Below are 13,780 nucleotides of genomic sequence, written 5' to 3'. Positions count from 1 at the left end.
CAGGCTCCCTGTGGGGAGCCGGATGTGGGACTGGATCCCTGGACCCCAGGATCACTCACTGAGAGGAAGGCAGATGCTCAAGCGCTGAGCCACCCAGGCGTCCCTATTGTCATTATTCAAATGGTGTTTAGCCCTTTGGAAAAAAAGGAAAAGTTGGTTCCATGTCCTATTTCTTATGCTAAAATAAATACTAGATAGATGAATTATATAAAAATAAATGGTTAAAGTGTGAAAATACAGTGATTTTTCAAAAAGCCAGGGAAGACCCTTTCAAGCATAATGCAAAAATGTGAAATCATAAAAGCAAACAAGGGTGCCAGGCTGGTTCTGTTGGTAGAGCATGCAATTTTTGATCTCAGGATCATGAGTTGGAGCCCATGTTGGGTATAGAGTTTCCTTAAAAAGAAAAAGAAGGGGCAGCCCGGGTGGCTCAGCAGTTTGGCACCACCTTCAGCCCAGGGCCTGATCCTGGAGACCTGGGATCGAGTCCCACTCCAGGCTCCCTGCATGGAGCCTGCTTCTCCCTCTCTGCCTGTGTCTGTTCCTCTCTCTCTCTCTGTGTCTCTCATGAATAAATAAATCTTAAAAAAAAAAAAAAAAAGAAGAGGAAGAAAAGGAAAAAAATTGAAAAGGATGAATCTGATAATACAACAATTAAGATTTTTTAAAAAGATTTTATTTATTTATTTATGAGAGACACACACAGAGAGGCAGAGGCATACATAGGCAGAGGGAGAAGCAGGTTCCCTGTGGGAAGCCCAATGAAGGACTTGATCCCAGGACCCAGGAATCACACCCTGAGCCAAAGACAGATGCTCAACCACTGAAGTACCCAGGAGTCCCAAAATTAAAAACTTCTTATTGCAAAAACAAGTACCATAAACAAATATAAAAACAGAAAAGAAAAAAAAAACAGAAAAGAACATTCAGTATATGATAGCAGAGGGCTAATTTCCTTAAAGAATCAAGATAATATGAGTCAACAAGAAGAGACAACTGAACGGCAAAACCAGTGAAGGATATAAAGTCAGTTCACGGATGAAGAAATGTTAATGGATAATGAAAAAAAGAAGATTCCATTTACCTATAGGATTGGCAAATATAGGGCAGCCCGGGTGGCTCAGCGGTTTAGCACCACCCTCAGCCCAGGGCGAGATCCCGGAGACCCGAGTTTGAGTCCCACGTCGGGCTCCCTGCATGGAGCCTGCCTGTCTCTGCCTCTCTCTCTCTCTGTCTCTCATGAATAAATAAATAAAATCTTAAAAAAAAAAAGGATTGGCAAATATAAAAGTTTGCCAATACCAAGAGTGGGCTAAGGTGTAAGTAGTAAGCATTCTCAAGCATGGTTAGTGGGTGTCCCAGTCATCTACTGCTTCACAGCAAGCCATGCACAGTTTAATGGCATAAAATAGCCATTTTAGCATAGATTTTGTGGATAATTTAGAAAGGGCACAGTGGGGATGGATCTTATCCACTTCACAGTATCCTTAGCTGGTATGACCCAAAGGCTGGGGTGGCCATTGAGCCCGGGGATAGGTACAGTGGGGCTGGAGAACCCACTCTCTTCTTTACTCACTTCCTGATACTGAGCTAAGATGGTAAGAGATGGGGTCCTCTGGGACTGTCCGGTGGAGCACCACTATGTGGCCTCTTGATTATAGTGGTGTTAGGGCAGCTGCAATGTCTTACATGGCAGCTCAGGGCTCCAAGAGCAAGTGTATGTAGAGAATAAGCTCGAAGATGCATGGCTTTTTCTGACCGAGTCACACTGAATCACCTCTACTCTACCAAGTCGCAAGCTTGTCCAGATTCAAAGGGAGCAGACATAGAACCACCCCACTTCTCCAAGAAGGAGAATCAAAGAATTTGTGGCCGTGTTTTAAAACCACCACAGTGGAGGAGTAAGTTATGGCAGCATCTTTGGAAAAGTTATTTTGCAATATGTACCAAGATTGGCAGCCACTACCTTTTAAGCCAGAAGGGTCCTGCCTGGACAGTCCCTTGGCTCCTAGTCTCTACTTTCCCCCCCAACCCCATCTCTCCTTAACCTTTTCTCTGGAGGTTTCTGCCACCTCCACTGCTATCTCTTCCTCCCCTAGATCTAGAAACTTCTCTGTGAAATAATTAGGTCCTCCTCTCTAGAACCCTTCTTGGAGTCTATACATGGCTTTTCCTGGCAATTGCTTCCTCTGCAACTCAGTATCTGCTGGTTCCATTAAAGGGGAGTGGTGATGAGTGAGTGCTGGCCTCATGGTGGCAGGACTCCAGAAAGGGTAGGGCTCCATTCTGATGAAATGAAATACAGCTCAAAACCCCAAGGTCTTATTTCCCACCTACTCTCAGTTAGATTTATATTTTTCCTATTAACTTTGGATGTGTGTCTTTCTAATGTTACTACTCCTACTATATTATTCTGTGTTTGTTGCTTACCCATTGCTGCATAATGCAATTACTCCTAAGCTTAGTGGCTTAGAACAATAATGTATATCATCTCACACTTTCTGTGGGTCAAGGATCTAGGCATGGCCTTACTGGGTCCTCTGGCTCTGGATTCCTCACAATGCTGCAGTCATTTCAAGGCTCGACTGGGAAGGATCTCCTTGCTCCCTCCTCTGATTGTCATAGGATTCAGTGTCTCAAGGGTTCTTGACTGAGGCCTGGTTACCTTACCAGCTTCCTCTGTTCCTTGGCACAGGGGTCCTTCATGGGACACCTCTCAATATGGTGCTGGGTTCACCTAAGGCTGGGAAGAGAGAGGGCCAGCAAGATGGAATTCAGTCTTTTGTAGGCTAATCATGGAAGTGACATCACCTCACACTTCCATATTCCATATTCCATGTTCCATATAGCAGTGCGGCCCTCACTAGGTCCAGCCTCCAGTCAGGGTGAATGTGAGTATTAGGAGTCCCTGCCAGGGCAGTCCACAAATGCTAAGGGCAAATCCCCTCTTCCTTGACTTGGGTTCTAGTGTAGGTTCTCATGTTACTGCCAGCTATTCTCACATCCAGATATTCGGAGTGCCCTGACCCAGAAAGGTGGGGTTGCGGTGGTGGTGGTGGTATGTTTCCTGGAGAGAGGATGGTGACTACGGAATAAGAGGTTTCTTCTCACTGTGACACATGATTGCTTTAGCATAAAAGATTTAGAGATGCTTTTGTAAAAGCTTAGAACATTTGATTTTTTTAAAAAAGATTTTATCTATTCATGAGAGATACACAGACAGGGAGAGACACAGGCAGAGGGAGAAGCAGGTCCTTCGCAGGGAGTCTGATGTGGACTCAATCCTGGGACTGGGGATCATGCCCTGAGCCCAATGCAGATGCGCAACCACTGAGCCATGCAGGCATCCTGCTTAGAACATTTAAAAAAAATATTTTATTTATTTGAGAGAGAGAGTGCACAAGCAGGGGGAAGGGAGAGAGAGAAACAGAATTCCCACTGAGTGCAGAGCCCAATGATGGGCTCGATGTGGGGCTCAGTCCCTGAGATCGTGACCTGAGCTTAACCGACTGAGCCTCCCAAGGTGTCTCTAAGCTTAGAACGTTTCTGAGGGCTGTGAACCCCTGGGAAACTGATCTCTGAGAAAGGGGACCAGGAATGAAGGGAAGGGTCCCTTATATGCTTTACTTAATACCTTCTGTACTGCTTATTTAATTCTGCATGTACTACATTTATTGTAATAACAAACAGTTGCAATTTAAAAAGGGAAAAGTTAAGAACAGTGTAGCCACTTAATTCAGAAAGATTTCTAAATAACCCCATGTCATGGGGTAAAAAGGGGATCTAATTAATTACAAACCTTTATGGTCTGAAAGTAAGGCACAAATGAAAAAATGACAAGTGAATGCGTCCGTTTTTTAGGGATTCATTGTCCAGGCAGCAGATTTTACAGACCAGGTATCCCTGGCTTTACAGGCAGAGGAATTTAAAAAGTGCTTTCAATGAGATGAAGTACAAAGCACAGAATGTTCTGGAGAGCTGGAAGCTAGGTGGGGGTGGAGGTAGGTTCTCTAGTCGGTCCCAGCTAGCGCCCCTGGCCTGCCCTCTACTCTCTCCTGTGTTAACTATTATCCCTTGGTCTGCAAACCCTCTCAGACGGCCTCCCTTAAAAGTCCTTGCCTCAAAAATGCTGGCAAGATTAAGATTATAAAACATCAGATATATGGTGATCATACATGTGCTAAGAGCTAAACAACACAAACCTGGGATCCCTGGGTGGCGCAGCAGTTTGGCGCCTGCCTTTGGCCCAGGGCGTGATCCTGGAGACCCAGGATCGAATCCCACGTCGGGCTCCCGGTGCATGGAGCCTGCTTCTCTCTCTGCCTCTCTCTCTCTCTGTGACTATCATAAATTAAAAAAATAAAAAATAAATAAAAAAAAGTGAAAACTTAAAAAAAAAAAAAAAAAAACACAAACCTTATTCCAGACCTAGAAAGAAGATGAAAGAAACACTATAGTGTGGTGAAAATGTGTGTCTTCCAAAGAGAATGACTGGGTAAATTTTACTTTTCTATTTTCTGATTTCTATGGCTTTTTGTTTATAGTTGTGAAATATGACAGAGTGCCTGTGTGGCACTCAGGGCAGTCCCTGGCCTAGCAAAATACATAGCATGTGAGAACTTGTTAGAAAAAGTGTCCCAAACTGGATGGCTCAATCAGTTAAGCGTTTGCCTTGGGCTCAGGTCATGGTCTCGGGGTCCTGGGATAGAGCCCTTCATAGACTGTCCTGCTAAGCCAGAAGCCTGCTTCTTCCTCTCCTGCCTCCCCCCACCCCGCCCCACCGCTCGTGCTCTCTCTCTCTCTCTCAAATGAATGAATAAAATCTTTAAAAAAAGAAATAGTGTCCCAAGCTTACTAAACCAGAATCTGCATTTTAACAAGATCCCCAGGTGATTCACATATACTTTAAAGTTTAAAACAATTGTCCTCAAACCTGGCTTTACATTGGAATCACCTGCAGAACTTTAAAAATATTGAGGCCTGGATCCCAACCCCATAAATCTTGATGTACTTGGCTGAGGTGAAGCCTGGTCAATGAGGTTTTTTTTTTTTTTTTTTTTTTTATTCTATTTATTCATGAGAGACACACAGAGAGAGAGACAGAGGAAGAAGCAGGCTCCACGCAGGGAGCCCGATGTGGGACTCGATCCTGCGTCTCCAGGATCATGTCCTGGGCTGAAGGTGGTAAGCCTGCCCTGCCCGGTGGTAAGCCGCTGAGCCACCCGGGCTGCCCCTGCTCAATGGGTTTATTTATTTATTTTTAAAGATTTTATTTATTTATTCATGAGAGACAGGGAGAGAGGCAGAGACACAGGCTGAGAGAGAAGCAGGCTCTATGCAGGGAGTGCGATGTGGGACTTGATCCCAGGACCCCGGGATCACACCCTGAGCTGAAGGCAGATGCTCAACCACTGAGCCACCCAGGCGCCCCAGGGCAATGAGTTCTAAAAAAAAAAAAATCTTAGGTGACTCCAAACCATTATGCTAATATAGCAGTTCTCTGAGTGTGGGCCCAGCATACCGGCTAAGGGAATGCAAATTCTCAAGCCCCACCCCCGAGCTACAGGATCAGAAACTCTGAGGATGGGGCCCGAAGATCTACTAGTTAGCCCTGCAGGCCATTCTGATGCCCTCTGAGGTTGAAGAACCCGATAAGGTAGGTCTGGGGTGACACCCCAAAATTTACATTTCTTAGGATCCAGGTGTTGGAGGTGTGAGAGCCACACTTAGAGAAGCACTGGCCTAAACCCTCTGATCTATGGTTTGTCCAGAGCCACACAACTGCTCAGAGCCTGTCTTTTCTCTTTGGCCACAAACTGCCTTACTGCTGTTTCTTCTCAGGTCTGAGGCCGTGTACACGGCCCTTTTGCACTTCCACCTTCATCAAATATGCAAGCGTTAAAAAAATACAGGTCAGTACCGCATACTAAAAATTTGTCTCTTTGCTCCTTTCTAGAAACTACTCACACCTGCTGCCCCAGGTCCCCCCCCCCCCCCCCCCGTACTTCTAATGCGCTCACTTGTGTCAACCCACACCGCCACAAGGGGCCCCTGCCCTGCTCCTCTCTGGGTTCAGCTATAGCCTCTCCCTTGAAACCTCTCCACCTGGCTTGAGGCCCGAGAACTCCTGCGAGGCGCAAAATAACCAGGGCTGCGGAGCCGCCGGCCTTCAAGGCGGGAACCTCACAGGCTCGGGATCTATCAGGGGGTCGCTTGGGGTGCTAACCTGCTGCCGCTCGCCCTTTCTCCCCGAGTAGGAAGCCTACAGCGAGGAGGAGAAAAGGGGGCCCCGGGGGCTCAGGAAGGGGGGATGGAGACGGTGAAGCAGGAGCTCCCAGCTGGAGGGTGGGGACAGTGACTGTGTCCCGCCCCCCCCCCCCCCCCCCCAGCGGTCCCAGCCTCCCAGGTCCTGAATCTCGCTCCCTTCATTAAATTCCGCAAACCAGCTTCCAACCTCTTCCTTTCCCCGCCGGGGCTTTGCTCCGTCCGGTTCCTGGAGGTGGGGCACGTGGGGGGGGGGGGCGTCCTGGGGATCGCCGGGCTGGGGGACACCCGGCCGCGGCGCGGGGAGGGGAGGGGAGCCGCCCCTCCGGGATTAAGTGTCCCGCAGCCCCGGGTGGTGCCGGAAGGCCGCGAGTGTGGCTGGGGGGGGGGGTGCTCACACCCGCTTCCCGCGCGACCGCGACCCCGTAGGGCCCTGGGTGGGCGCCCACGCACCCCGTTGCACGACCTCAACCAGCGAGCGGCGGAGGCCGCGCCACCGACCTCCCTGCGGCCCTCGGGGCTGAGCCGGTGCCGCGCTCGCCTCCCGCGCTCCTCACGGCGGCAGGACCGGCGTGTCCCCGTGGCGCAGCGCGCTCCCCGGCGCTCCCCGAGCTCGGTTCGGGGGCGCCGCGCGGAGACACGGGCTCTGGCTTCGGGACCGAGTAAGGCGCGATCCGAGGGCGGCTCGCGGGGTCCGGGGGGGCGCTCCGGCCGCGGCCCCCCCTCCCCAACCCCCGGCGCACCTGCCCCCGGGCCGCGCGGGGCGGGGCGGGGCGGGGCGGGGCGGGGCGGGGCGCGCCGCGCGCAGGTTGCCGACCCGGACGCTGGAGGGGGCTGTGGCTCTCTCGCCGTCCCGCGGCCCCGGCGGCCCCAGCTCCCCCCGCCGAGGGGCCGGCCCAGGCCCGGGGAGGGGCGCGACCGCCGGCACTTCCCGCTCGCCGGCCTCGGAGGCGGCGGGTCCGGCGCGGGCGCGGGGCGCGGGGCTGCGGGCGCTCGGCCGGGGCGCGGGGCGCGGGGCGCGGGGCGCGGGGCGCGGGGCGCGGGGCGCGGGGCGGGGACGCGGCCGCCGCCCGCTTGGCGCCGCTCCTCCCCGCGCGAGCGGCTCTCGGCCCGGCGTCGAGGCGGCCATGGCGACCCTGAGCCCGCTCCCCACCCACCCCGCCTGCTCCGCCCTCCCCTCCGCCCCGCGCCACCTCTGATGGCTCGGACCTCGGCCGGCCACCCCCAGCCCCGCTCGCGCTCCCGCGCCGCCGCCGCCGCCGCCGCCGCCCGCGGGTATTAATAGCCGAGCGCCCCCGCCGCACGCGCACCCGGAGCCGCCGCGCCCTCGGCAGCCGGGCGCTCGGAGCCGCTGAGCCCGGAGGCCCGGAGCGGGAGCCGGAGCCGGAGCCGGCGCCGCGGAGGTAGGAGGCGCGGGGCGAACAATGACCGCGGCCGGCGGGGCGGGCGGGGCGGGCGGCAACTTGTGCGCGTCGGGGGCGCGGAGCCGACCCGCGGGGGCCGCGGGGGACACGGGGGCGTGCCCGCGGGGTCCTGCGCGGCGGAGGCGGGCGGCGCTGGGGTCGGGCTCGGGTCCGCCGGGCTCGGGGCAGCCGCGGCACAATAGCAGGGGCGCGGGGCCTCCGGGTCCCGGGCACCCTCCGCGCGGCGCCCACCTCCGCGGACCGGGCCGCCGGGCTGCGCGCCCCCCGCCCCCGCCGCCGCCCCCGCCGCCCGGGCGCCCTCCCCCCTCGGCTTCCTCCAGCCTCCCGGCCCACCCGGCGCGCTGACAGCGCGGGACGCCTCTTCCGCGCCTCCGGCCGTCGTGCTGGCCCCGGGGGCGGCTCGCGGGCGGGGGAGGGGCCGCGGCTTGGGTGCCAGGGCGCCGCCGGGTGCAGCCGCTCGCCCACGCGCGGCGCGAGCACCTCGGTAGGTGACAAAGAGGAACACACCCTCCGCCTAAGTTCGATTTGGTCTCTCCTTACCGCCTGCCTTTATGGAGAGCAAACTTGGTTTTTTTGTTTTCTTTCTTTTCAAGCAAAAGACACAGATTTCTGTGGTGAGCATTTCGAGACAGCAACTTCTGATTGTGGTTTTAGGATTTAAGTTCCGGAAACTTTAGCTGTGTGATCGGCCAGACCCTTGAGTGTGTGTGTGTGTGTGTGTGTGTGTGTGTGACTTGAGGGGGGCTGGGGGGATGCGTTCCCCGTGATCCTTCTGGACTTGGTGTGTCGTTGGGGCCCGGCTGCCTTGGGGTCGGTGCAGGACCCCAGAAAGGAGGGAGGTGGGGCTCACAAAGGAACGGGGCCCCTGCCATCAGATGGGCTTCTGGAGAGGTGGGCTGAGTGCCTCTCCTCTGGAGCAGCGGAGCGGTCTGCGCTGTCTGGGGCCTTCTGGAGTACCCTGGTGGCCTCTGGCTGTTCCATTTTATTATTGTTAATGCCTTTCTTGCTAGCTTCCCAGGCTCGACCTGCTCGGCCAGCTCTCCCCGGTTTCCCCTGTCCCCCCCAGGGCCTGGACTTTTCTGGGCCACTACCTCCCCACCCAGCAGGCAGTCTTCCCAGAGCCAGACCCCTTGGGTTAGGGTTAATGTGTTTTGCACGTGGTGACTTGCCAAGCCCATTTCTGAACATCCCCTTAGCATTGTCTTGCTTCTCTTACTCCCCCTAAACTGGAGTGCAGGAAGAAAGGCCTTTTTGGTGCTGAGAGCTTTGAGGGAGTTGCCTTAAAAATCGCCCTCATTGTTCAATGGGGTGGGTGGGCCCTTCTGATATCTCTCCTGTCTTTGGCTTTCTTCCCTCATTCCACAGCCTGCTGGCTGGGGGTTTACCCTCAGCCTTTCCAGAGGGTTGGTCCTCTGGTATGACAGTTTCTGACCATGCGCTTCGTATGTGGGTTCAGCATCCACATGGCTCACTTTATATTCTTGCAGCATCGTTCTGCAGCAAGGCACCAATATTGGAGTTACTCCAAGCACAACAAAACGTTTGTGTTTTTAGAATGTCTGGCTAATAGATCTGCCTCTGGGTAAAATAAATAGACATTATTGGCCAGTGACTGGCTCACCGGGCAAAGCGTTGGTGGAGATACTGAGTTGATGCCTCCCTAGCCCAGGCCTTCCCAGAATCTCCTGTTTCTTTCATGTGGGCAGGAAACTTGAAATAGTTGGTGATGATGTTGTGCCCCATTGGGTCACAGATTCTATAGCCCACCCCTTGTGAATTGGTGCGTGGTGGTTCATTTAGGGAGTTTGTCCCTATGGAAATCCTGCAGTTAGGTTTATAATGTGCCTTCTCACATTGATAGTCTCTTCCTGGAATTTGTATAAGTGATTTCATTCCTTGGGTCATAATAGAACACTAATGCTACTCTGTAGCCAAATTTACCACAAGGAAATTTAAAAAATCTACCCTAGAGAGTTTTCTTCTGGTGTGTTGCACTTATTTCATAATTATTTTGAGCCCGAAGGGAACCTGGGTGGATGTTTTTTTTTTTTAATATTTTATTTATTTGTTTGTAAGAGACACACAGAGAGAGAGGCAGAGACACAGGCAGAGGGAGAAGCAGGTTCCATGCAGGGAGCCCCATGTGGGACTCGATCCCAGGTCTCCAGGATCACGCTCTGGGCTGAAGGCGGGGCTAAACCGCTGAGCCACCCAGGCTGCCCGATGTTTTTTGTTTTGTATTTCATTAGAGAAACTGTCCAAGTAAAGTTTAAGAATTAAATACAGTATCGAAAAGGTTGGTTTTTTTAAACGGTGGAATTCATCCTCTCATACTCATTGAGCATAGCAGAGTTTAATTCATTTGGAAAACAATAGAAATTTTTAAGGAGGTTGCTTGCGACAACCATCAGAAGCAAAACCTTTTTCCATCCTAGAAGAGGTTAGAGCCCACTGGAGAAAAGGCAAGAGCCCGGTCTTCTTGTGCGCTCAACACTCTATAGGAAAGATGACATTGTGACTTTCCCAGAGAGCGGGGCAAGTTTTGCAGATTTGTAGGTCCCGAGCCAGTGATTTGGTAGCATTGAGACCTGGGCATTTGAAACCAGCCCTTTGTAACAGGCCTTGCTCATCTCCGCGAACTGCCTCGTGTTTTGGAGAAGTGCACCTTCCCCTGTAACTAAAGAAGCTCCAGAAAAGAGAGGGGCCCATATAATACCCGAATATAGTCGCAGGCTGGAGTCCTTTCCACCCTGGGTGTACAGGTGTATGTACCAGGTAGGCTTTTCGGTTGCGGTGCCTGCCTCTCCCTCATCCCTGGATGCTCGTGATTGAAAGGCGGGCTCTCCGGGCCTGGCTACGGAATGGGAAGCCGTAGGTCAACTTCTTTTCCTGGCTTTTGAATGCGTAGAGTTTCTCCGTCCGCCTCCGTTTCCTCCAGGTTAACCGCTTCCACATGTCCAGAAAGATCAGAGCCCAACGGTTTCCATTCAAATTGCTCGAAGTACTGATTTCACCAGCCTCCTTATGCCAAATGCTGTCTTTGTTTTTAATCAAGAAGCCCCTGGCAAATGTTGATTTTAAAGTGGGAAACTGGCTTTTTTAGGCTGTCCTTGTGCTGGTTTTCAGCAGTTAAAAATGTTTTGCCCAGTGGATATGCTAAGCAAAAGTGAGCACTTGACAGATATTAAATATGGTGCCTCTCAGCTTTTGATATTTGTGAACTAAGCCAGGGACCATCAGGTACACCGTGACTAAAATTGAATACATGCTCAGCATTGGCTGGGACCCTAGGTTGGGATGGCGGTTTTCTTATTTTAACGGGGGATGGAAATACTAGACAAACGAGAAGATTGGCAAGTAAGTGTTGTGGGAATTCATCATTTGCACTGAATTAATTTCATGTGTAAAATTGTCATATTTATGCATACATTTTCAAACAAAGGAGCCAGCGGCCAAACCAGATTGCTTTTAACTCTATTATGACAATATTTCTTAACCACAAGAGTAATGTCACTCTGCACACAGACTTTGGCTTCCCATAAACGTATCTTGTAAAAGAAAGCTTGTCAATCCAGTATTATGGGGAGTTTCATTTTTTGTTCTCATCCTGTTAACTCAGGATCTAGTATAGGCCTGGCACATAACATTCCCTTGGGAAATACTCGCAGTGAATATATAAACCTCGTTTTTGATGTCTTTTCCAGTTAGCATTTAAAGTTTTTTAAGGTTGCTATTCTGGGAATTTGAAAATTTGATATTTGATTTTGTTTCCGTTTCATTCTAATTTAACAATTTAAATTAACCTTTAGGGGGGCCTGGGTGGCTCTGTTGGTTAAGCATCTGCCTTTGGCTCAGGTCTGGATCCCAGGGTCCTGGGATGGAGCCCTGCATTGGGCTCCCTACTCAGTGGGGAGTTTGCTTTTCTCTTTCTCTCCCCTCCCCCCCATGTGCCTTCTCTCTCTCTCAAATAAATAAATAAAATCTTTTAAAAAAATTAACCTTTAATGCTGGGTAACATTGTAAAAAGACTATATCTTTTTTTAAGGAGACTATTCAAGCTTAGACCTAACAGCACAAAGAAGAAAGTAGAACTTCTCTGAGAAGCTAGCTTCTGGGAGAATTTTCCTTCTTCCTGGCGTACATTTTCTAGAAGTTTTATTAGTGAATGTCCGTTGGTGGTAGCATCTGTGTTTGTATGCCTTTAAATATCTTTGTTCTGGAATGATAAATGCCCTGGGTGTGCAATTCTGGATTGCTGTTGTATTAATCGACTGTCTCCTGGTTCCATTGTTGCTGCTGCAGTGTCAGCTCAGGCTGATTGTTTTTTTGTGAGTAGTCTGTCTTTTCTCTCTGGCTGCCTTTTTTTTTTTTCTTTTTTAATAGGCTTTATGCCCAGCATGGAGCTCAGTGTGGGACTTGAACTCACAACTCTGAGATCAAGACCCAGATGCTTAACCAGCTGAGCCACCCAAGCGCCTTTCTGGCTGCTTTTAAGATTCTTAGGAGTTCTGCCCTTTGACTATGTCAAGGTACAATTTCTTTTCTCCTTGACTTTGTTTTTTTTCTTAGATTTTATTTATTTATTCATGAGAGACACAGAGAGAGATAGGCAGAGACACAGGGAGAAGGAGAAGCAGGCTCCACGCAGGGAGCCCGATGCAGGACTCGATCCCAGGACCCCAGGATCACGACCTGAGCCGAAGGCAGATGCTCAACGGAAGGCAGATGCTCAACCACTGAGCCACCAGGTGCCTCCCCATTTTTTAAAGTTCTCCTTGACTTTGACCCCCTTCCTCTCCTACACTTGTTTCTCCCACCTCCTCCCTACTCTTCCCTCTCTACTCCTCCCTCCCATCGTCTTACCAATGTCTTTCTGTTGCCCAGTGGCATTTTAGGGCCTGGGCATGTCACCATCTGTCCGTCCACTCCTTCACCTTTGGCCACTCTGGTCGTTTGGTTTGGGCTATCATGCATGAAGCGGTCTGAACAGTTGTGAACAAGTCTTTGTGTGGAGATCTGTTTTTATCTCTGGCTCTTACAACAAGTATATGCATAACTTTATAAGAAGCTACAGTCCCAAGTGTTTGTACTGTTTTCCATTCTACCAGTGACATCTGAGCATTCCAGTTACTGTAATCCCCAGTAACCCTGGAAATTGTGTCTTTTTCATTTTAGCCATTCTGGTGGATGTGTCCTGGTGTCTCATTGTGGTTTAATTGTATATTTCCCTGATGGCTAATGGTTGCTTTTCATGTGCTTATTGGCTATTTGTTTATCGTCTTTTGTCTATTAAATCTTTTGTCTTTTCACTTGTTTTTTGTCTGGTCATTTCACATAGCTTTTGAGGATAATTGACATGATCAACTACACATCCTTAATGTCATTTTATTTTATAGTTGTGGAGATTATATATTCTGGATACAAGTTCTTTGTTAGATCTGTGTATTGTGAATATTTTCACCAGTCTGTTTTGACCTTTTTATTTCTTGATGCTATCTTTTGAAAAGCAAAAGTTATCAGGAAAACATTGTACATGATCTAATTATTGAGCTTATTAAAGGCCAGGGAATTTATTCAACGTTGGAAAAATAACACATTTTTATGTGTAAGGCTTAGGCTAGTGTTGCTCTTTTCAAGAGTTTGACTTCCATTTACTTTGAGGGTGATGGAGCAGTTTTATTCTTTCCTAACTAAAACTTAGTTGAAGAGACTTAAACTTGCAAGAGAAAAAAATACCAGCTTATTTTGAAAATCTGAGGAAACAAGGGTTTAAGATTATGATCAGATAAATTTCTAAAATTCAGAGCTCTATTTGTTTTTTAGCACACAGAAGAATTATGGGAAAGAAATATTTTTGAAATCAATACAAAAATGGAACCCTAGGGAAAAGCAAGATGTAACATATAAATTTTATTTCTTTTTTATTTCTTTTTTAAGATTTATTTATTTACTTGAGAGAGAGCAAAAGCACATGTGCATCAGGGGAGGGGCACAGGGGTAGGAAGGAGGAGAGAGAATCTCCAGTAGACTCACCACTCAGCGAGGAGCCTGATGCAGGGCTTGATCCCATGACTCCGAGATCATGACCTGAG

At 50.2% G+C, this 13,780-nt stretch overlaps 1 protein-coding gene and 1 long non-coding RNA gene across 6 annotated transcripts in view; one reads left to right on the top strand and one right to left on the bottom strand.

The window, feature by feature from the left end:
• Positions 1 to 5,981, bottom strand: part of LOC144287797 (uncharacterized) — a 68,560-nt gene extending 62,579 nt beyond the window's left edge. Inside the window, exons 1-2 of the long non-coding RNA XR_013355551.1 lie at positions 4,417 to 5,981; positions 2,533 to 4,202 (exon numbers count right to left, since the gene is read on the bottom strand). This is a non-coding gene — a long non-coding RNA (uncharacterized LOC144287797). The remainder of the gene's footprint in view (positions 1 to 2,532; positions 4,203 to 4,416) is intronic.
• FARP1 (FERM, ARH/RhoGEF and pleckstrin domain protein 1) overlaps positions 2,839 to 13,780 on the top strand; it is a 288,608-nt gene continuing 277,666 nt past the window's right edge. For 2 of the 5 annotated variants that reach the window (XM_077855140.1, XM_077855134.1), the window contains exons 1-2: positions 2,839 to 2,891; positions 5,842 to 5,912. The gene's annotated coding sequence lies outside the window, so the exon portion shown is untranslated. Of the gene's footprint in view, positions 2,892 to 5,560; positions 5,657 to 5,841; positions 5,913 to 7,526; positions 7,668 to 13,780 lie in introns of those variants that run through there. The other 3 variants (XM_077855139.1, XM_077855138.1, XM_077855135.1) reach the window with 3 other exon arrangements.

This window comes from Canis aureus, chromosome 17 (genome assembly GCF_053574225.1).
Source record: "Canis aureus isolate CA01 chromosome 17, VMU_Caureus_v.1.0, whole genome shotgun sequence".
In the NCBI taxonomy this organism is placed as follows: domain Eukaryota; kingdom Metazoa; phylum Chordata; class Mammalia; order Carnivora; family Canidae; genus Canis; species Canis aureus.
Note: the sequence above shows the minus strand (reverse complement) of the source record. Positions and strands in the feature narration are given on the sequence as shown.